The sequence below is a fragment of the Carica papaya genome, chromosome 5, assembly GCF_054855325.1.
Source record: "Carica papaya isolate Zhongbai chromosome 5, ASM5485532v1, whole genome shotgun sequence".
NCBI lineage: Eukaryota > Viridiplantae > Streptophyta > Magnoliopsida > Brassicales > Caricaceae > Carica > Carica papaya.
This window is the reverse complement of record NC_142313.1, coordinates 29,334,822-29,354,530: the sequence shown is the minus strand read 5'-3', so window position 1 is coordinate 29,354,530 and position 19,709 is coordinate 29,334,822. Positions and strand designations below refer to the sequence as shown.

At 46.4% G+C, this 19,709-nt stretch overlaps 6 non-coding genes and 32 pseudogenes across 6 annotated transcripts; all 38 read right to left on the bottom strand.

The window, feature by feature from the left end:
- Positions 1-135: 135 nt before the first annotated feature.
- On the bottom strand, positions 136-254 carry LOC148260689 (5S ribosomal RNA; annotated as a pseudogene).
- A 208-nt stretch (positions 255-462) lies between these two features.
- Positions 463-581, bottom strand: LOC148260688 (5S ribosomal RNA; annotated as a pseudogene).
- Positions 582-785: 204 nt separating this feature from the next.
- LOC148260687 (5S ribosomal RNA) lies at positions 786-904 on the bottom strand (annotated as a pseudogene).
- Positions 905-1,359: 455 nt separating this feature from the next.
- LOC148260686 (5S ribosomal RNA) lies at positions 1,360-1,478 on the bottom strand (annotated as a pseudogene).
- A 204-nt stretch (positions 1,479-1,682) lies between these two features.
- Positions 1,683-1,801, bottom strand: LOC148260685 (5S ribosomal RNA; annotated as a pseudogene).
- A 205-nt stretch (positions 1,802-2,006) lies between these two features.
- LOC148260684 (5S ribosomal RNA) lies at positions 2,007-2,125 on the bottom strand (annotated as a pseudogene).
- A 205-nt stretch (positions 2,126-2,330) lies between these two features.
- LOC148260683 (5S ribosomal RNA) lies at positions 2,331-2,449 on the bottom strand (annotated as a pseudogene).
- An 883-nt stretch (positions 2,450-3,332) lies between these two features.
- On the bottom strand, positions 3,333-3,451 carry LOC148260682 (5S ribosomal RNA; annotated as a pseudogene).
- Positions 3,452-3,686: 235 nt separating this feature from the next.
- Positions 3,687-3,805, bottom strand: LOC148260681 (5S ribosomal RNA; annotated as a pseudogene).
- Positions 3,806-4,365: 560 nt separating this feature from the next.
- On the bottom strand, positions 4,366-4,484 carry LOC148260680 (5S ribosomal RNA). The gene has a single exon (XR_015821036.1). It is a non-coding gene; the product is annotated as a 5S ribosomal RNA (ribosomal RNA).
- An 883-nt stretch (positions 4,485-5,367) lies between these two features.
- Positions 5,368-5,486, bottom strand: LOC148260679 (5S ribosomal RNA; annotated as a pseudogene).
- Positions 5,487-5,721: 235 nt separating this feature from the next.
- Positions 5,722-5,840, bottom strand: LOC148260678 (5S ribosomal RNA; annotated as a pseudogene).
- A 560-nt stretch (positions 5,841-6,400) lies between these two features.
- Positions 6,401-6,519, bottom strand: LOC148260677 (5S ribosomal RNA). Its single transcript, XR_015821033.1, has one exon. It is a non-coding gene; the product is annotated as a 5S ribosomal RNA (ribosomal RNA).
- Positions 6,520-6,724: 205 nt separating this feature from the next.
- On the bottom strand, positions 6,725-6,842 carry LOC148260676 (5S ribosomal RNA; annotated as a pseudogene).
- Positions 6,843-7,759: 917 nt separating this feature from the next.
- On the bottom strand, positions 7,760-7,878 carry LOC148260675 (5S ribosomal RNA; annotated as a pseudogene).
- A 271-nt stretch (positions 7,879-8,149) lies between these two features.
- On the bottom strand, positions 8,150-8,268 carry LOC148260674 (5S ribosomal RNA; annotated as a pseudogene).
- A 562-nt stretch (positions 8,269-8,830) lies between these two features.
- LOC148260673 (5S ribosomal RNA) lies at positions 8,831-8,948 on the bottom strand (annotated as a pseudogene).
- Positions 8,949-9,507: 559 nt separating this feature from the next.
- On the bottom strand, positions 9,508-9,626 carry LOC148260672 (5S ribosomal RNA; annotated as a pseudogene).
- Positions 9,627-9,835: 209 nt separating this feature from the next.
- On the bottom strand, positions 9,836-9,954 carry LOC148260671 (5S ribosomal RNA; annotated as a pseudogene).
- A 562-nt stretch (positions 9,955-10,516) lies between these two features.
- On the bottom strand, positions 10,517-10,635 carry LOC148260670 (5S ribosomal RNA). The gene has a single exon (XR_015820495.1). It is a non-coding gene; the product is annotated as a 5S ribosomal RNA (ribosomal RNA).
- Positions 10,636-10,824: 189 nt separating this feature from the next.
- On the bottom strand, positions 10,825-10,943 carry LOC148260669 (5S ribosomal RNA; annotated as a pseudogene).
- Positions 10,944-11,505: 562 nt separating this feature from the next.
- On the bottom strand, positions 11,506-11,624 carry LOC148260668 (5S ribosomal RNA; annotated as a pseudogene).
- Positions 11,625-12,185: 561 nt separating this feature from the next.
- On the bottom strand, positions 12,186-12,304 carry LOC148260667 (5S ribosomal RNA; annotated as a pseudogene).
- A 562-nt stretch (positions 12,305-12,866) lies between these two features.
- LOC148260666 (5S ribosomal RNA) lies at positions 12,867-12,985 on the bottom strand. The gene has a single exon (XR_015820364.1). It is a non-coding gene; the product is annotated as a 5S ribosomal RNA (ribosomal RNA).
- Positions 12,986-13,190: 205 nt separating this feature from the next.
- LOC148260665 (5S ribosomal RNA) lies at positions 13,191-13,309 on the bottom strand (annotated as a pseudogene).
- A 207-nt stretch (positions 13,310-13,516) lies between these two features.
- On the bottom strand, positions 13,517-13,635 carry LOC148260664 (5S ribosomal RNA; annotated as a pseudogene).
- A 204-nt stretch (positions 13,636-13,839) lies between these two features.
- On the bottom strand, positions 13,840-13,957 carry LOC148260663 (5S ribosomal RNA; annotated as a pseudogene).
- Positions 13,958-14,518: 561 nt separating this feature from the next.
- Positions 14,519-14,637, bottom strand: LOC148260662 (5S ribosomal RNA; annotated as a pseudogene).
- Positions 14,638-14,846: 209 nt separating this feature from the next.
- LOC148260661 (5S ribosomal RNA) lies at positions 14,847-14,965 on the bottom strand (annotated as a pseudogene).
- Positions 14,966-15,170: 205 nt separating this feature from the next.
- Positions 15,171-15,288, bottom strand: LOC148260660 (5S ribosomal RNA; annotated as a pseudogene).
- Positions 15,289-15,850: 562 nt separating this feature from the next.
- LOC148260659 (5S ribosomal RNA) lies at positions 15,851-15,969 on the bottom strand. The gene has a single exon (XR_015819784.1). It is a non-coding gene; the product is annotated as a 5S ribosomal RNA (ribosomal RNA).
- A 205-nt stretch (positions 15,970-16,174) lies between these two features.
- Positions 16,175-16,293, bottom strand: LOC148260658 (5S ribosomal RNA). The gene has a single exon (XR_015821004.1). It is a non-coding gene; the product is annotated as a 5S ribosomal RNA (ribosomal RNA).
- A 563-nt stretch (positions 16,294-16,856) lies between these two features.
- On the bottom strand, positions 16,857-16,975 carry LOC148260657 (5S ribosomal RNA; annotated as a pseudogene).
- An 883-nt stretch (positions 16,976-17,858) lies between these two features.
- On the bottom strand, positions 17,859-17,977 carry LOC148260656 (5S ribosomal RNA; annotated as a pseudogene).
- Positions 17,978-18,176: 199 nt separating this feature from the next.
- Positions 18,177-18,297, bottom strand: LOC148260655 (5S ribosomal RNA; annotated as a pseudogene).
- A 204-nt stretch (positions 18,298-18,501) lies between these two features.
- Positions 18,502-18,619, bottom strand: LOC148260654 (5S ribosomal RNA; annotated as a pseudogene).
- A 560-nt stretch (positions 18,620-19,179) lies between these two features.
- LOC148260653 (5S ribosomal RNA) lies at positions 19,180-19,298 on the bottom strand (annotated as a pseudogene).
- A 205-nt stretch (positions 19,299-19,503) lies between these two features.
- LOC148260652 (5S ribosomal RNA) lies at positions 19,504-19,622 on the bottom strand (annotated as a pseudogene).
- Between the last annotated feature and the right edge of the window lie 87 nt (positions 19,623-19,709).

Here is a 19,709-nt window from a genome sequence, read left to right as displayed (position 1 = left end):
GCGTTCACAATTCACCTCTCATTCTCGTTCTAATATCGATTAAAATGCCTCTGCTTCTTGACTCACATTTGCGTATAAACCAGCGGACCCTAGTTCCAGACGCGAGTAACGTCGAACGACCCGTCTGAAAAAAAACTTGTGCGACACGAGGACTTCCCAGGAGGTCACCCATCCGAGTACTAATCTCGCCCAAGCACACTTCACTGCGGAGTTCAAATGGGATCCGGTGCATTAGTGCTGGTATGATCGCAACTGTTTAATTTCGCGCTGAAAATACATAAACTCATTCCCCTTTCTTCCCCCTCCCGTCATTTATTTCCTTGTGCGTGCGCACTGCACCTTCCGTTCTCGTTCTAATATCAAGTAAAATACCACGGCGCCGTGACTCACATTTGCGAATAAACCTGAGGACCATAATTCAAGTCGCGCGTAACGTCGAACGGCACATTTGAAAAAAAAAAATGGGTGCAACACGATAACTTCCCAGGAGGTAACCCATCATTGTACTACGTTCGCCAAAGCACACTTAACTACGGAGTTCTGATGGGATCCGGTGCTTTTGTGCTGGTGTGACCGCACCTGTTTAATTTCGTGCTGAAAATACATACACTCCTTCTTCCCTCCCCCCCTCCCATCATTTGTTTCCTTGTGCGTTCACACTGCACCTCTCCTTCTCGTTCTAATATCGATTAAAATGCCCCTGATTCTTGACTCACATTTGCGTATAAACCAGTGGACTCTAGTTCCAGTCGCGTGTAACGTCGAACGACCCGTTTGAAATAAAATTGGTGCGACACGAAGACTTCCCAGGAGGTCACCCATCCGAGTACTACTCTCGCCCAAACTCACTTAACTGCGGAGTTCTGATGGGATCCGGTGCATTAGTGCTGGTATGATCGCACCCGTTTAATTTCGCGCTGCAGATACATAAACTCCTTCTCCTTTCTTCCCCCTCCCGTCATTTGTTTCCTTGTGCGTGCGCACTGCACCTCCCGTGCTCGTTCTAATGTCAAGTAAAATGCTACGGTGCCGTGACTCACATTTGCGAATAAACCTGTGGACCATAATTCAAGTCGCGCGTATCGTCGAAAGAATCATCTGCAAAAAAAAAGGTACAACACGAGGACTTCCTAAGAAAATGGGTGAAATATAAGGACTTCGCAGGAAGTCACCCATCCTAGTGCTACTCTCGCCCAAGCACCCGTCATTTATTTCCTTGTGCGTGCGCACTGCACCTCACGTTCTCGTTCAAATATCAAGTAAAATACCACGGCGCCGTGACTCACATTTGCGAATAAATCTGCGGACCATAATTAAAGTCGCGCGTAACGTCGAACGGCACATTTGAAAAAAAGAAAATGGGTGCAACACGAGAACTTCCCATGAGGTAACCCATCATTGTACTACTTTCGCCAAAGCACACTTAATTGCGGAGTTATGATGGGATCCGGTGCATTTGTGCTGGTGTGACCGCACCTGTTTAATTTCGTGCTGAAAATACATACACTCCTTCTTCCCTACCCCCCTCCCATCATTTGTTTCCTTGTGCGTTCACACTGCACATCTCCTTCTCGTTCTAATATCAATTAAAATGCCCCTGATTCTCGACTTACATTTGCGTATAAACCAGCGGACCATAGTTCCAGTCGCGCGTAACGTTGAACGACCCCTCTGAAAAAAAATTGTTACGATACGAGGACTTCCCAAGAGGTCACACATCCGAGTACTACTCTCGCCCAAGCACACTTCACTTCGGAGTTCTGATGGGATCCGGTGCATTAGTGCTGGTATGATCGCACCTGTTTAATTTTGCGCTGCAAATACATAAACTCATTCCCCTTTCTTCCCCCTCCTGTCATTTGTTTCATTGTGCGTGCGCACTGCACCTCCCATTCTCGTTCTAATATCAAGTAAAATGCTACACCGCTGTGACTCACATTTGCGAATAAACCTGAGGACCATAATTCAAGTCGCACGTAACGTGGAAAGAATCATCTGCAAAAAAATGGGTGCAACATGAGGACTTCCCAAGTGGTCACCCATCCGAGTACTACTCTCGCCCAAACACACTTAACTGCGGAGTTATGATGGGATCTGTTGCATTAGTGCTGGTATGATCGCAACTGATTAATTTCGCGCTGCAAATACATAAACTCCTTCTCCTTTCTTCCCCCTCCCGGCATTTGTTTCCTTGTGTGTGCACTCTGCATCTCTCTTTCTCGTTCTAATATCAAGTAATATGCCCCGGCACCGTGACTCACCTTTGCAAATGAACCAGCAGTTTATAATTCCATTCGCACCTAACATCGAACAACCCATCCGAAAAAAAATAGGTGCAAGACGAGGGCTTCCCAAGTGGTCACCCATCCGAGTACTACTCTCGCCCAAGCACACCTAACTGCGGAGTTCTGATGGGATCCGAGGCTTTAGTGCTGGTAAGATCGCACCTGTTTAATTTCGCGCTGCAAATACATACACTCCTTCTCCTTTCTTCCCCCTCCCGTCATTTGTTTCCTTGTGCGTTCACACTTCAGCTCTCATTCTCATTCTAATATCGATTAAAATGCCCCTGCTTCTTGACTCACATTTGCGTATAAACCAGCGGACCCTAGTTCCAGACGCGCGTAACGTCGAATGACATGTCTGAAAAAAAATTGGTGTGACACGAGGACTTCCTAGGAGGTCACCCATCCGAGTACTAATCTCCCCCAAGCAAACTTCACTGCAGATTTATGATGGGATTCGCTGCATTAGTGCTGGTATGATCGCACCTGTTTAATTTCGGGCTGCAAATACATAAACTCATTCCCCTTTCTTCCCCCTCCCGTCATTTGTTTCCTTGTGCGTGCGCACTGCACCTCCCATTCTTGTTCTAATATCAAGTAAAATGCTACAGCGCCGTGACTCACATTTACGAATAATCCTGAGGACCATAATTCAAGTCGCGCTTAACGTTGAAAGAATCATCTGCAAAAAAGTGGGTGTTACACGAGGACTTCACAAGAAAATGGGTGAAATATAAGGACTTCGCAGGAGGTAACCCATGCTAGTACTACTCTCCCCCAAGCACCCTTACCTACGGAGTTCTGATAGAATCCGTTGCATTAGTGCTGCTATGATCACACCTGTTTCATTTCGTGCTGAAAATAAATACACTCCTTCTCCTTCCCTCCCCCTCCCATCAATTATTTCCTTGTGCGTTCACAATGCACCTCTCCTTCTCGTTCTAATATGGATTAAGATGCCACTGCTTCTTGACTAACATTTGCGTATAAACCAGTGGACCCTAGTTCCAGTCGCGCGTAACGTCGAACGACCCGTCTGAAATAAAATTGGTGCGATACGAGGACTTCCCAGGAGGTCACCAATCCGAGTACTACTCTCGCCCAAACTCACTTAACTGCGGAGTTCTGATGGGATCCGGTGCATTAGTGCTGGTATGATCGCACCCGTTTAATTTCGTGCTGCAGATACATAAACTCCTTCTCCTTTCTTCCCCCTCCCGTCATTTGTTTCCTTGTGCGTGCGCACTGCACCTCCCGTGCTCGTTCTAATGTCAAGTAAAATGCTACGGTGCCGTGACTCACATTTGCGAATAAACCTGAGGACCATAATTCAAGTCACGCGTATCGTCGAAAGAATCATCTGCAAAAAAAAAGGTACAACACGAGGACTTCCTAAGAAAATGGGTGAAATATAAGGACTTCGCAGGAGGTCACCCATCCTAGTACTACTCTCGCCCAAGCACACTTAACTACAGAGTTCTGATGGGATCCAGTGCATTAGTGCTGGTATGATGCCACTTGTTTAATTTTGCGCTTCAAATACATACACTCCTTCTCTTTTCTTCCTCCTCCCGTAATTTGTTTCCTTGTGCGTGCGCACTGCACCTCCCGTACTCGTTCTAATATAGAGTAAAATGCCACGGCGCCGTGACTCACATTTGCGAATAAACCTGCGGACCATAAATCAAGTCGCGCATAACGTCGAAAGAATCATCTGCAAAAAGATGGGTGCAACACGAGGACCTCCCAAGAAAATGGGTGAAATATAAGGACTTCGCAGGAGGTCACCCATCCGAGTACTTTTCTCGCCCAAGCACCCTTAACTGCGGAGTTCTGATAGAATTCGTTGCATTAGTGCTGGTATGATCCCTCATGTTTCATTCTGCACTGCAAATACATACACTCTTTCTCCTCCCATCCCCCCTCCCGTCATTTGTTTTCTTGTGCATGCACTCTGCATCTCTCTTTCTCGTTCTAATATCAAGTAATATTCCCCGGCACCATGACTCATTTTTGCAAATGAACCAGCGGTTTATAATTTCATTCGCGCGTAACGTTGAACAACGAATTCGAAAAAAAATAGGTGCAACACGAGGGCTTCCCAAGTGGTCACCCATCCAAGTACTACCCTCGCCCAAGCACAATTAACTGCGGAGTTCTGATGGGATCCAGAGCTTTAGTGCTGGTATGATCGCACCTGTTTAATTTTGCGCTACAAATACATACACTCCTTCTCCTTTCTTCCCCCTCCCGTCATTTGTTTCCTTGTGCGTTCACACTTCAGCTCTCATTCTCATTCTAATATCGATTAAAATGCCCCTGCTTCTTGACTCACATTTGCGTATAAACCAGCGGACCCTAGTTCCAGATGCGCGTAACGTCGAATGACATGTCTGAAAAAAAATTGGTGTGACACGAGGACTTCCTAGGAGGTCACCCATCCGAGTACTAATCTCCCCCAAGCAAACTTCACTGCAGATTTATGATGGGATTCGCTGCATTAGTGCTGGTATGATCGCACCTGTTTAATTTCGGGCTGCAAATACATAAACTCATTCCCCTTTCTTCCCCCTCCCGTCATTTGTTTCCTTGTGCGTGCGCACTGCACCTCCCGTTCTTGTTCTAATATCAAGTAAAATGCTACAGCGCCGTGACTCACATTTACGAATAATCCTGAGGACCATAATTCAAGTCGCGCTTAACGTTGAAAGAATCATCTGCAAAAAAGTGGGTGTTACACGAGGACTTCACAAGAAAATGGGTGAAATATAAGGACTTCGCAGGAGGTAACCCATGCTAGTACTACTCTCCCCCAAGCACCCTTACCTACGGAGTTCTGATAGAATCCGTTGCATTAGTGCTGCTATGATCACACCTGTTTCATTTCGTGCTGAAAATAAATACACTCCTTCTCCTTCCCTCCCCCTCCCATCAATTATTTCCTTGTGCGTTCACACTGCACCTCTCCTTCTCGTTCTAATATGGATTAAGATGCCCCTGCTTCTTGACTCACATTTGCGTATAAACCAGTGGACCCTAGTTCCAGTCGCGCGTAACGTCGAACGACCCGTCTGAAATAAAATTGGTGCGATACGAGGACTTCCCAGGAGGTCACCAATCCGAGTACTACTCTCGCCCAAACTCACTTAACTGCGGAGTTCTGATGGGATCCGGTGCATTAGTGCTGGTATGATCGCACCCGTTTAATTTCGCGCTGCAGATACATAAACTCCTTCTCCTTTCTTCCCCCTCCCGTCATTTGTTTCCTTGTGCGTGCGCACTGCACCTCCCGTGCTCGTTCTAATGTCAAGTAAAATGCTACGGTGCCGTGACTCACATTTGCGAATAAACCTGAGGACCATAATTCAAGTCGCGCGTATCGTCGAAAGAATCATCTGCAAAAAAAAAGGTACAACACGAGGACTTCCTAAGAAAATGGGTGAAATATAAGGACTTCGCAGGAGGTCACCCATCCTAGTACTACTCTCGCCCAAGCACACTTAACTACAGAGTTCTGATGGGATCCAGTGCATTAGTGCTGGTATGATGCCACTTGTTTAATTTTGCGCTTCAAATACATACACTCCTTCTCTTTTCTTCCTCCTCCCGTAATTTGTTTCCTTGTGCGTGCGCACTGCACCTCCCGTACTCGTTCTAATATAGAGTAAAATGCCACGGCGCCGTGACTCACATTTGCGAATAAACCTGCGGACCATAAATCAAGTCGCGCATAACGTCGAAAGAATCATCTGCAAAAAGATGGGTGCAACACGAGGACCTCCCAAGAAAATGGGTGAAATATAAGGACTTCGCAGGAGGTCACCCATCCGAGTACTTTTCTCGCCCAAGCACCCTTAACTGCGGAGTTCTGATAGAATTCGTTGCATTAGTGCTGGTATGATCCCTCATGTTTCATTCTGCACTGCAAATACATACACTCTTTCTCCTCCCATCCCCCCTCCCGTCATTTGTTTTCTTGTGCATGCACTCTGCATCTCTCTTTCTCGTTCTAATATCAAGTAATATTCCCCGGCACCATGACTCATTTTTGCAAATGAACCAGCGGTTTATAATTTCATTCGCGCGTAACGTTGAACAACGAATTCGAAAAAAAATAGGTGCAACACGAGGGCTTCCCAAGTGGTCACCCATCCAAGTACTACCCTCGCCCAAGCACAATTAACTGCGGAGTTCTGATGGGATCCAGAGCTTTAGTGCTGGTATGATCGCACCTGTTTAATTTTGCGCTACAAATACATACACTCCTTCTCCTTTCTTCCCCCTCCCGTCATTTGTTTCCTTGTGCGTTCACACTTTACCTCTCATTCTCGTTCTAATTTCGATTAAAATGCCCCTGCTTCTCGACTCATATTTGCGTATAAACCAGCGGATCGTAGTTCCAGACGTGCGTAACGTCGAACGACCCGTCAGAAAAAAAATTGGTGCGACACGAGGACTTCCCAGGAGGTCAACCATCCGAGTACTAATCTCGCCAAGCACACTTAACTGCGGAGTTCTGATGGGATCCGGGGTTTTAGTGCTGGTATGATCGCACCTGTTTAGTTTCGCGCTGCAAATACATACACTCCTTCTCCTTTCTTCCCCCTCCCGTCACTTGTTTCCTTGTGCATTCACACTTCACCTCTCATTCTCGTTCTAATATCGATTAAAATGCCCCTGCTTCTTGACTCACATTTGCGTATAAACCAGCGGACCCTAGTTCTAGACGCCCGTAACGTCGAACGACCCGTCTGAAAAAAAATTGGTGCGACACGAGGACTTCACAAGAAAATGGGTGAAATATAAGGACTTCGCAGGAGGTAACCCATGCTAGTACTACTCTCGCCCAAGCACCCTTACCTACGGAGTTCTGATAGAATCTGTTGCATTAGTGCTGGTATGATAGCACCTGTTTCATTTCGTGCTGAAAATACATACACTCCTTCTCCTTCCCCCCCCCTCCCATCATTTGTTTCCTTGTGCGTTCACACTGCACCTCTTTTTCTCGTTCTAATATCGATTAATATGCCCCTGCTTCTTGACTCACATTTGCGAATAAACCTGAGGACCATAATTCAAGTCGCGCATATCGTCGAAAGAATCATCTGCAAAAAAATGGGTGCAACACGAGGACTTCCTAAGAAAATGGGTGAAATATAAGGACTTCGCAGGAGGTCACCCATCATAGTGCTACTCTCGCCCAAGCACCCCTAACTTGCGGAGTTCTGATAGAATCCGTTGCATTGGTGCTGGTATGATTGCTCATGTTCCATTCTGCACTGCAAATACATACACTTTTTCTCCCTCCATCACCCCTCCCGTCATTTGTTTCCTTGTGCGTGCAGTCTGCATCTCTCCTTCTCGTTCTAATATCGATTAAAATGCTCCTGCTTCTTGACTCACATTTGCGTATAAACCAGTGGACCCTAGTTCCAGTCGCGCGTAAAGTCGAACGACCCGTCTGAAAAAAAAAATTAGTGCGACACGAGGACTTCCTAAGAGGTCACCCATCCGAGTACTACTTTCGCCCAAGCACACTTATCTGCGGAGTTCTGATGGGATCCGGTGCATTAGTGCTGGTATGATCGCACCAGTTTAATTTCGCGCTGCAAATACATAAACTCCTTCTCCTTTATTCCCCCTCCCGTCATTTGTTTCCTTGTGCGTGCGCACTGCACCTCTCGTTCTCGTTCAAATATCAAGTAAAATGCCACAGTGTCGTGACTCACACTTAACTACTTCACCTCTCATTCTTGTTCTAATATCGATTAAAATGCCCCTACTTCTTGACTCACATTTGCGTATAAACCAGCGGACCCTAGTTCCAGAAGCGCGTAACGTCGAACGACCCGTTTGAAAAAAAATTGGTGCGACACGAGGACTTCCAAGGAGGTCACCCATCCGAGTACTAATCTCGCCCAAGCACACTTAACTACGGAGTTCTGATGGGATCCGGTGCATTAGTGCTGTTATGATCGCGCCTGTTTAATTTGGCGCTGCAAATACATAAACTCATTCTCCTTTCTTCCCCCTCCAGCCATTTGTTTCCTTGTGCGTGAGCACTGCACCTCCCGTGCTCGTTCTAATATCAAGTAAAATGCTACAGCGCCGTGACTCACATTTGCCAATAAACCTGAGGACCATAATTCAAGTCGCGCGTAACGTCGAAAGAATCATCTGCAAAAAAATGGGTGCAACACGAGGACTTCACAAGAAAATGGGTGAAATATAAGGACTTCGCAGGAGGTCACCAATCCTAGAGCTACTCTCGCCCAAGCACCCTTAACTTGCGGAGTTCTGATAGAATCCGTTGCATTGGTGCTGGATGATTGCTCATGTTTCATTCTGCGCTGCAAATACATAAACTTTTTCTCCCTCCATCCCCCCTCCCGTCATTTGTTTCCTTGTGCGTGCACTCTGCATCTCTATTTCTCATTCTAATATCAATTAAAATGCCCCTGCTTCTTGACTCACATTTGCGTATAAACCAGTGGACCCTAGTTCCAGTCGCGCGTAACGTTGAACGACCCGTCTGAAAAAAAAAATTAGTGCGAACGAGGACTTCCCAGGAGGTCACCCATCCGAGTACTACTCTCGCCTAAGCACACTTAAATGCGGAGTTTTGATGAGATCCGGTGCATTAGTGCTGGTATGATCGCAACTGTTTGATTTTACGCTGCAAATACATAAACTCATTCCCCTTTCTTCGTCCACCCGTCATTTGTTTCCTTGTGCGTGCGCACTGCACCTCCCGTTCTCGTTCTAATATCAAGTAAAATGCTACAGCGCCGTGACTCACATATGCGAATAAACCTGAGGACCATAATTCAAGTCACGCGTAACGTCGAAAGAATCATCTGCAAAAAAATGGGTGCAACACGAGGACTTCACAAGAAAATGGGTGAAATATAAGGACTTCGTAGGAGGTAACCCATGCTAGTACTACTCTCGCCCAAGCACCCTTACCTACGGAGTTCTGATAGAATCCGTTGCATTAGTGCTGCTATGATCGCACCTGTTTCATTTCGTGCTTAAAATACATACACTCCTTCTCTTTCCCTCCCCCTCCCATCAATTGTTTCCTTGTGCGTTCACACTGCACCTCTCCATCTCGTTCTAATATCGATTAAAATGCCCCTGCTTCTTGACTCACATTTGCGTATAAACCAACAGACCATAGTTCCAGTCGCGCGTAACGTCGAACGACCCGTCTGAAAAAAAATTGGTGCGACACGAGGACTTACCAGGAGGTCACCCATCCGAGTACTACTCTCGCCCAAGCGCACTTAACTGGGGAGTTCTGATGGGATCCGGTGCATTAGTACTGGTATGATCGCACCCCTTTAATTCCGCGCTGCAAATACATAAACTCCTTCTCCTTTCCTCCCCCTCCCGTCATTTGTTTCCTTGTGCGTGTGCACTGCACCTCTCGTTCTCGTTCAAATATCAAGTAAAATGCCACGGCGCCGTGACTCACATTTGCGAATAAATCTGCGGACCATAATTAAAGTCACGCGTAACGTCGAACGGCACATCTGAAAAAAAGAAAATGGGTGCAACACGAGAACTTCCCAGGAGGTAACCCATCATTGTACTACTTTCGCCGAAGTACACTTAACTGCGGAGTTCTGATGGGCTCCGTTGCATTTGTGCTGGTATGATCGCACCCGTTTAATTCCGCGCTTCAAATACATAAACTCCTTCTCCTTTCTTCCCCCTCCCGTTATTTGTTTCCTTGTGCGTGCGCACTGCACCTCCCGTGCTCGTTCTAATATCAAGTAAAATGCTACGGTGCCGTGACTCAGATTTGCCAATAAACCTGATGACCATAATTCAAGTCGCGCGTATCGTCGAAAGAATCATCTGCAAAAAAATGGGTGCAACACGAGGACTTCCTAAGAAAATGGGTGAAATATAAGGACTTCGCAGGAGGTCACCAATCCTAGAGCTACTCTCGCCCAAGCACCCTTAACTTGCGGAGTTCTGATAGAATCCGTTGCATTGGTGCTTGTATGATTGCTCATGTTTCATTCTGTGCTGCAAATACATACACTTTTTCTCCCTTCATCCCCCCTCCCGTCATTTGTTTCCTTGTGCGTGCACTCTGCATCTCTCCTTCTCGTTCTAATATCGATTAAAATGCCCCTGCTTCTTGACTCACATTTGCGTATAAACCAGTGGACCCTAGTTCCAGTCGCTCGTAACGTCGAATGACCCCTCTGAAAAAAAAAGTAGTGCGACACGAGAACTTCCCAAGAGGTCACCCATCCGAGTACTACACTCGCCCAAACACACTTAACTGCGGAGTTCTGATGAGATCCGGTGCAATAGTGCTGGTATGATCGCACCCGTTTAATTTCGCGCTACAAATACATAAACTCCCGTCATTTGTTTCCTTGTGCGTCAGCACTGCGCCTCTCGTTCTTATTCAAATATCAATTAAAATTCCACGTCGCCGTGACTCACATTTGCGAATAAATCTGCGGACCATAATTAAAGTCGCGCGTAACGTCGAACGGCACACCTGAAAAAAAGAAAATGGGTGCAACACGAGAACTTCCCAGGAGGTAACCCATCATTGTACTACTTTCGCCAAAGCACACTTAACTACGGAGTTCTGATGGGATCCGTTGCATTTGTGCTGGTATGATCGCACCCGTTTAATTCTGCACTGCAAATACATAAACTCCTTCTCCTTTCTTGCCCCTCCTGTCATTTGTTTCCTTGTGCGTGCGTACTGCACCTCCCGTGCTCGTTCTAATATCAAGTAAAATGCAACGGTGCCGTGACTCACATTTGCGAATAAACCTGAGGACCATAATTCAAGTCGCGCGTATCGTCGAAAAATTCATCTGCAAAAAAATGGGTGCAACACGAGAACTTCCTAAGAAAATTGGTGAAATATAAGGACTTCGTAGGAGGTCACCCATCCTAGTGCTACTCTCGCCCAAGCATCCTTAATTTGCGGAGTTCTGATAGAATCTGTTGCATTGGTGCTGGTATGATTGCTCATGTTTCATTCTGTGCTTTAAATACATACACTTTTTCTCTCTCCATCCCCCCTCCCGTTATTTGTTTCCTTGTGCGTGCACTCTGTATCTCTCCTTCTCGTTCTAATATCGATTAAAATTCCCGTGCTTCTTGATTCACATTTGCGTATAAATCAGTGGACCCTAGTTCCAGTCGCGCGTAACGTCGAACAACCCGTCAGAAAAAAAAATTAGTGCGACACAAGGACTTCCCAGGAGGTCACCCATTCGAGTACTACTCCCGCCCAAGCACACTTAACTGAGAAGTTCTGATGGGATCCGGTGCATTAGTGATGGTATGATCGCACCTTATTTTTCACGCTCCAAATACATAAACTCCTTCTCCTTTCTTGCCCCTCCGGTCATTTGTTTCCTTGTGGGTGCGCACTGCACCTCTCGTTCTCGTTCAAATATCAAGTAAAATGCCACGGAGCCGTGACTCACATTTGCGAATAAATCAGCGGACCATAATTAAAGTCACGCGTAACGGCGAACGACACATATGAAGAAAAAAAAATGGGTGCAACACAAGAACTTCACCAGAAAATGGGTGAAATATAAGGACTTCGCAGGAGGTAACCCATGCTAGTACTACTCTCGCCCAAGCACCCTTACCTACGAAGTTCTGATAGAATTCGTTCCATTAGTGCTGGTATGATCGCACCTATTTCATTTCGTGCTGAAAATACATATACTCCTTCTCCTTCCCTCCCCCTCCCATCAATTGTTTCCTTGTGCGTTCACACTGCACCTCTCTTTCTCGTTCTAATACGGATTAAAATGCCCCAACTTCTTGACTCACATTTGGGTATAAACCAGCGGACCATAGTTTCAGTCGCGCGTAACGTCGAACGACCCGTCTGAAATTAAATTTTTGCGACACAAGGACTTCCCAGGAGGTCACCCATCCGAGTACTACTCTCGCCCAAGCACAATTAACTGCGAAGTTCTGATGGGATCCGGTGCATTAGTGCTGGTATGATCGCACCCTTTTAATTCTGCGCTGCAAAAACATAAACTCCTTCTCCTTTCTTCCCGCTCCCGTCATTTATTTCCTTGTGCGTGCACACTGCACCTCCCGTGCTCGTTCTAATATCAATTAAAATGCTACGGTGCCGTGACTCACATCTGCAGTTAAACCTGAGGACTATAATTCAAGTCGCGCGTATCGTCGAAAGAATCATCTGCAAAAAAATGGGTGCAACACGAGGACTTCCTAAGAAAATGGGTAAAATATAAGGACTTCGCAGGAGGTCACCCATCCTAGAGCTACTCTCGCCCAAGCACCCTTAACTTGCGGAGTTCTGATAGAATCCGTTGCATTAGTGCTGGTATGATTGCTCATGTTTCATTCTGCGCTGCAAATACATACACTTTTTCTCCCTCCATCCCCCCTCCCGTCATTTGTTTCCTTTTGCGTGCACTCTGCATCTCTCCTTCTCGTTCTAATATCGATTAAAATGCCCCTGCTTCTTGACTCACATTTGCGTATAAACCAGTGGACCCTAGTTCAAGTCTTGCGTAACGTCGAACGACCCGTCCTAAAAAAAAATTAGTGCGACACGAGGACTTCCCAGGAGGTCACCCATCCGAGTACTACTCTCGCCCAAGCACACTTATCTGCGGAGTTCTGATGGGATCCGGTGCATTAGTGCTGGTATGATCGCACCAGTTTAATTTCGCGCTGCAAATACATAAACTCCTTCTCTTTTCTTCCCCCTCCCGTCATTTTTTTCCTTGTGCGTGCACACTGCACCTCCCGTGCTCGTTCTAATATCAAGTAAAATGCTACGGTGCCGTGACTCACATTTGTGAATAAACCTCAGGACCATAATTCAAGTCGCGCGAATCGTCGAAAGAATCATCTGCAAAAAAATGGGTGCAACACGAGAACTTCCCAGGAGGTAACCCATCAATGTACTACTTTCGCCAAAGCACACTTAACTGCGGAGTTCTGATGAAATCCGGTGCATTTGTGCTGGTGTGACCGCACCTGTTTAATTTCGTGCTGAAAATACATACACTCCTTCTTCCCTCCCCCCTCCCATCATTTGTTTCCTTGTGCGTTCACACAGCACCTCTCGTTCTCGTTCAAATATCAAGTAAAATGCCACGGCGCCGTGACTCACATTTGCGAATAAACCTGCGGACCATAATTAAAGTCGCGCGTAACGTCGAACGGCACATCTGAAAAAAAGAAAATGGGTGCAACACGAGAACTTCCCAGGAGGTAACCCATCATTGTACTACTTTCGCCAAAGCACACTTAACTGCGGAGTTCTGATGGGATCCGGTGCATTTGTGCTGGTGTGACCGCACCTGTTTAATTTCGTGCTGAAAATACATACACTCCTTCTTCCCTCCCCCCCTCCCATCATTTGTTTCCTTGTGCGTTCACACTGCACCTCTCCTTCTCGTTCTAATATCGATAAAAATGCCCCTGATTCTTGACTCACATTTGCGTATAAACCAGCGGACCATAGTTCCAGTCGCGCGTAACGTCGAACGACCCATCTGAAAAAAAATTATTGCGATACGAGGACTTCCCAAGAGGTCATCCATCCGAGTACTACTCTCGCCCAAGCACGCTTAACTGCATAGTTCTGATGGGATCCAGTGCATTAGTGCTGGTATGATGCCACTTGTTTAATTTTGCGCTTCAAATACATACACTCCTTCTCTTTTCTTCCTCCTCCTGTCATTTGTTTCCTTGTGCGTGCGCACTGCACCTCCCGTACTCGTTCTAATATCAAGTAAAATGCCACGGCGCCTTGACTCACTTTTGCGAATAAACCTGCGGACCATAAATCAAGTCGCGCGTAATGTCAAAAGAATCATCTGCAAAAAGATGGGTGCAACACGAGGACCTCCCAAGAAAATGGGTGAAATATAAGGACTTCATAGGAGGTCACCAATCCGAGTACTTTTCTCGCCCAAGCACCCTTAACTGCGGAGTTCTAATAGAATCCGTTGCATTAGTGCTGGTATGATCCATCATGTTTCATTCTGCACTGCAAATACATACACTGTTTCTCCTCCCATCCACCCTCCCGTCATTTGTTTCCTTGTGCGTGCACTCTGCATCTCTCTTTCTCGTTCTAATATCAAGTAATATGCTCCGGCACCGTGACTCACCTTTGCAAATGAACCAGCGGTTTATAATTCCAATCGCGCGTAACGTCGAACAACACATCCGAAAAAAAATAGGTGCAACACGAGGGCTTCCCAGGTGGTCACCGATCCGAGTACTACTCTCACCCAAGCACACTTAACTGCGGAGTTCTGATGGGATCGGGGGCTGTAGTGCTGGTATGATTGCACCTGTTTAACTTCGCGCTGCAAATACATACACTCCTTCTCCTTTCTTCCCCCTCCTGTCATTTGTATCCTTGTGCGTTAACACTTCACCTCTCATTCTCGTTCTAATATCGATTAAAATGCCCCTGCTTATTGACTCACATTTGCGAATAAATCTGCGGACCATAATTAAAGTCGCGCGTAACGTCGAACGACACATCTGAAAAAAAGAAACTGGGTGCAACACGAGAACTTCCCAGGAGGTAACCCATCATTGTACTACTTTCGCCAAAGCACACTTAACTGCGAAGTTCTGATGGGATCCGGTGCATTAGTGCTGGTGTGACCGCACCTGTTTAATTTCGTGCTGAAAATACATACACTCCTTCTTCCCTCCCCCCCCTCCCATCATTTGTTTCCTTGTGCGTTCACACTGCACCTCTCATTCTCGTTCTAATATCGATAAAAATGCCCCTGATTCTTGACTCACATTTGCGTATAAACCAGCGGACCATAGTTCCAGTCGCGCGTAACGTCGAACGACCCATCTGAAAAAAAATTATTGCGATACGAGGACTTCCCAAGAGGTCATCCATCCGAGTACTACTCTCGCCCAAGCACGCTTAACTGCAGAGTTCTGATGGGATCCAGTGCATTAGTGCTGGTATGATGCCACTTGTTTAATTTTGTGCTTCAAATACATACACTCCTTCTCTTTTCTTCCTTCTCCCGTCATTTGTTTCATTGTGCGTGCGCACTGCACCTCCCGTACTCGTTATAATATCAAGTAAAATGCCACGGCTCCGTGACTCAAATTTGCGAATAAACCTGCGAACCATAAATCAAGTCGCGCGTAACGTCGAAAGAATCATCTGCAAAAAGATGAGTGCAACACGAGGACCTCCCAAAAAAATGGGTGCAACACGAGAACTTCCCAAGTGGTCACCCATCCGAAGTACTACTCTCCCCCAAGCACCCTTAACTGTGGAGTTCTGATAGAATCCGTTGCATTAGTGCTGGTATGATCCCTCATGTTTCATTCTGCACTGCAAATACATACACTCTTTCTCCTTCCATCCCTCTTCCCGTCATTTGTTTCTTTGTGCGTGCACTCTTCATCTCTATTTCTCGTTCTAATATCAAGTAATATGCCCCGGCATCGTGACTCACCTTTGCAAATGAACCAGCGATTTATAATTCCATTCCCGCGTAACGTCGAACAACCCATCTGAAAAAAAATAGGTGCAACACGAGGGCTTCCCAAGTGGTCACCCATCCGAGTACTACCCTCGCCCAGGCACACTTAACTACGGGGTTCTAATGGGATCCGGAGCTTTAGTGCTGGTATGATCGCACCTGTTTAATTTCGCGCTGCAAATACATACACTCCTTCTCCATTCTTCCCCCTCCCGTCATTTGTTTCCTTGTGCGTTCACACTTCACCTCTCATTCTCGTTCTAATATCGATTAAAATGCCCCTGCTTCTTGACTCACATTTGCGTATAAACCAGCGGACCCTAGTTCCAGACGCGCGTAACGTCGAACGACCCGTCTGAAAAAAAATTGGTGCGACACGAGGACTTCCCAGGAGGTCACCCATCCGAGTACTAATCTCGCCCAAGCACACTTCACTGCGGAGTTCTGATGGGATCCGGTGCATTAGTGCTGGTATGATCGCACCTGTTTAATTTTGCGCTGCAAATACATAAACTCATTCCCCTTTCTTCCCCCTCCCGTCATTTGTTTCCTTGTGCGTGCGCACTGTACCTCCCGTTCTCGTTCTAATATCAAGTAAAATGCTACAGCGCCGTGACTCACATTTGCGAATAAACCTGAGGACCATAATACAAGTCGCGTGTAACGTCGAAAGAATCATCTGTAAAAAAATGGGTGCAACACGAGGACTTCACAAGAAAATATGTCAAATATAAGGACTTCGCAGGAGGTAACCCATGCTAGTACTACTCTCGCCTAAGCACCCTTACCTACGGATTTCTGATAGAATCCGTTGCATTAGTGCTGGTATGATCGCACCTGTTTCATTTCGCGCTGCAAATACATACACTCCTTCTCCTTTCCTCCCCCTCCCGTCATTTGTTTCCTTGTGCGTGCGTAATGCACCTCTCGTTCTCGTTCAAATATCAAGTAAAATGCCACGGCGCCGTGACTCACATTTGCGAATAAATCTGCGGACCATAATTAAAGTCGCGCGTAACGTCGAACGGCACATCTGAAAAAAAGAAGATGGGTGCAACACGAGAACTTCCCAGGAGGTAACCCATCATTGTACTACTTTCGCCAAAGCACACTTCACTGCGGAGTTCTGATGGGATCCGGTGCATTTGTGCTGGTGTGACCGCACCTATTTAATTTCGTTCTGAAAATACATAAACTCCTTCTTCCCTCCCCCCCTTCCATCATTTATTTCCTTGTGCGTTCACACTGCACCTCTCCTTCTCGTTCTAATATCGATTAAAATGCCCCTGATTCTTGACTCACATTTGCGTATAAGCCAGCGGACCATAGTTCCAGTTGCGCGTAGCGTCGAATGACCCATCTGAAAGAAAATTTTTGCGGTAGGAGGACTTCCCAAGAGGTCACCCATCCGAGTATTAATCTCGCCCAAGCACACTTAACTGCAGAGTTCTGATGGGATCTAGTGCATTAGTGCTGGTATGATGCCACTTGTTTAATTTTGCGCTTCAAATACATACACTCCTTCTCTTTTCTTCCTCATCCCGTCAATTGTTTCCTTGTGCGTGCGAACTACACCTCCCGTACTCGTTCTAATATCAAGTAAAATGCCACGGCGCCGTGAATCACATTTGCGAATAAACCTGCGGACCATAAATCAAGTCGCGCGTAACGTCGAAAGAATCATCTGACAAAAGATGGGTGCAACACGAGGACCTCCCAAGAAAATGGGTGAAATATAAGGACTTCGCAGGAGGTCACCCATCCGAGTACTTTTCTCGCCCAAGCACCCTTAACTGCGGAGTTCTAATAGAATCCGTTGCATTAGTGCTGGCATGATCCCTCATGTCTCATTCTGCACTACAAATACATACACTCTTTCTCCTCCCATCCCCCCTCCCGTCATTTGTTTCCTTGTGCGTGCACTCTGCATCTCTCTTTCTCGTTCTAATATCAAGTAATATGCCCCGGCACCGTGACTCACCTTTGAAAATGAACCAGCGGTTTATAATTCCAATCGCGCGTAACGTCGAACAACACATCCGAAAAAAAATAGGTGCAACACGAGGGCTTCCCAGGTGGTCACCGATCCGAGTACTACTCTCACCCAAGCACACTTAACTGCGGAGTTCTGATGGGATCGGGGGCTGTAGTGCTGGTATGATTGCACCTGTTTAACTTCGTGCTGCAAATACATACACTCCTTCTCATTTCTTCCCCCTCCCGTCATTTATTCCCTTGTGCGTGCGCACTGCACCTCTCGTTCTCGTTCAAATATCAAGTAAAATGCCACGGCGCCGTGACTCACATTTGCGAATAAATCTGCGGACCATAATTAAAGTCGCGCGTAACATCGAACGGCACATCCGAAAAAAAGAAACTGACGAGAACTTCCCAGGAGGTAACCCATCATTGTACTACTTTCGCCAAAGCACACTTAACTGCGGAGTTCTGATGGGATCCGGTGCATTAGTGCTGGTGTGACCGCACCTGTTTAATTTCGTGCTGAAAATACATACACTCCTTCTTCCCTCCCCCCCTCTCATCATTTGTTTCCTTGTGCGTTCACACTGCACCTCTCCTTCTCGTTCGAATATGGATTAAAATGCCCCTGATTCTTGACTCACATTTGCGTATAAACCAGCGGACCATAGTTCCAGTCACGCGTAACGTCGAACGACCCATCTGAACAAAAATTGTTGCAATACAAGGACTTCTCAAGAGGTTACCCATCCGAGTACTACTCTCGCCCAAGCACACTTAACTGCAGAGTTCTGATGGGATCAAGTGCATTAGTGCTGGTATGATGCCACTTGTTTAATTTTACACTTCAAATACACACACGCCTTCTCTTTTCTTCCTCCTCCCGTCATTTGTTTCCTTGTGCGTGCGCACTGCACCTCCCGTACTCGTTCTAATATAAAGTAAAATGCCACGGCGCCGTGACTCACCTTTGCAAATGAACCAGCGGTTTATAATTCCATTCGCGCGTAACATCGAAAGAATCATCTCCAAAAAGATGGGTGCAACACGAGGACCTCCCAAGAAAATGGGTGAAATATAAGGACTTCGCAGGAGGTCACCCATCCGAGTACTTTTCTCGCCCAAGCACCCTTAACTGCAGAGTTCTGATAGAATCCGTTCCATAGGTGCTGGTATGATCCATCATGTTTCATTCTGCACTGCAAATACATACACTCTTTCTCCTCCCATCCCCCCTCCCGTCATTTGTTTCCTTGTGCGTGCACTCTGCATCTCTCTTTCTTGTTCTAATATCAAGGAATATGACCCGGCACTGTGACTAACCTTTGCAAATGAACCAGCGGTTCATAATTCCATTCGCGCGTAACGTCGAACAACCCATCCGAAAAAAATAGGTGCAACACGAGGGCTTCCCAGGTGGTCACCCATCCGAGTACTACTCTCGCCCAAGCACACTTAACTGCGGAGTTCTGATGGGATCCGGGGCTTTAGTGCTGGTATGATCGCATAAGTTTATATTTGCGCTGCAAATACATACACTCCTTCTCCTTTCTTCCCCCTCCCGTCATTTGTTTCCTTGTGCGTGCACTCTGCATCTCTCTTTCTCGTTCTAATATCGATTAAAATGCCCCTGCTTCTTGACTCACATTTGCGTATAAACCAGCGGACCCTAGTTCCAGTCGCGCGTAATGTCGAACGACCCGTCTGAAAAAAAATTAGTGCGACACGAGGACTTCCCAGGAGGTCACCCATCCGAGTACTAATCTCGCATAAGCACACTTAACTGCGGAGTTCTGATAGGATCCGGTGCATTAGTGATGGTATGATCGCACCCATTTAATTTTGCGCTGCAAATAGATAAACTCATTCTCCTTTCTTCCCCCTCCCGTCATTTGTTTCCTTGTGCGTGCGCACTGCACCT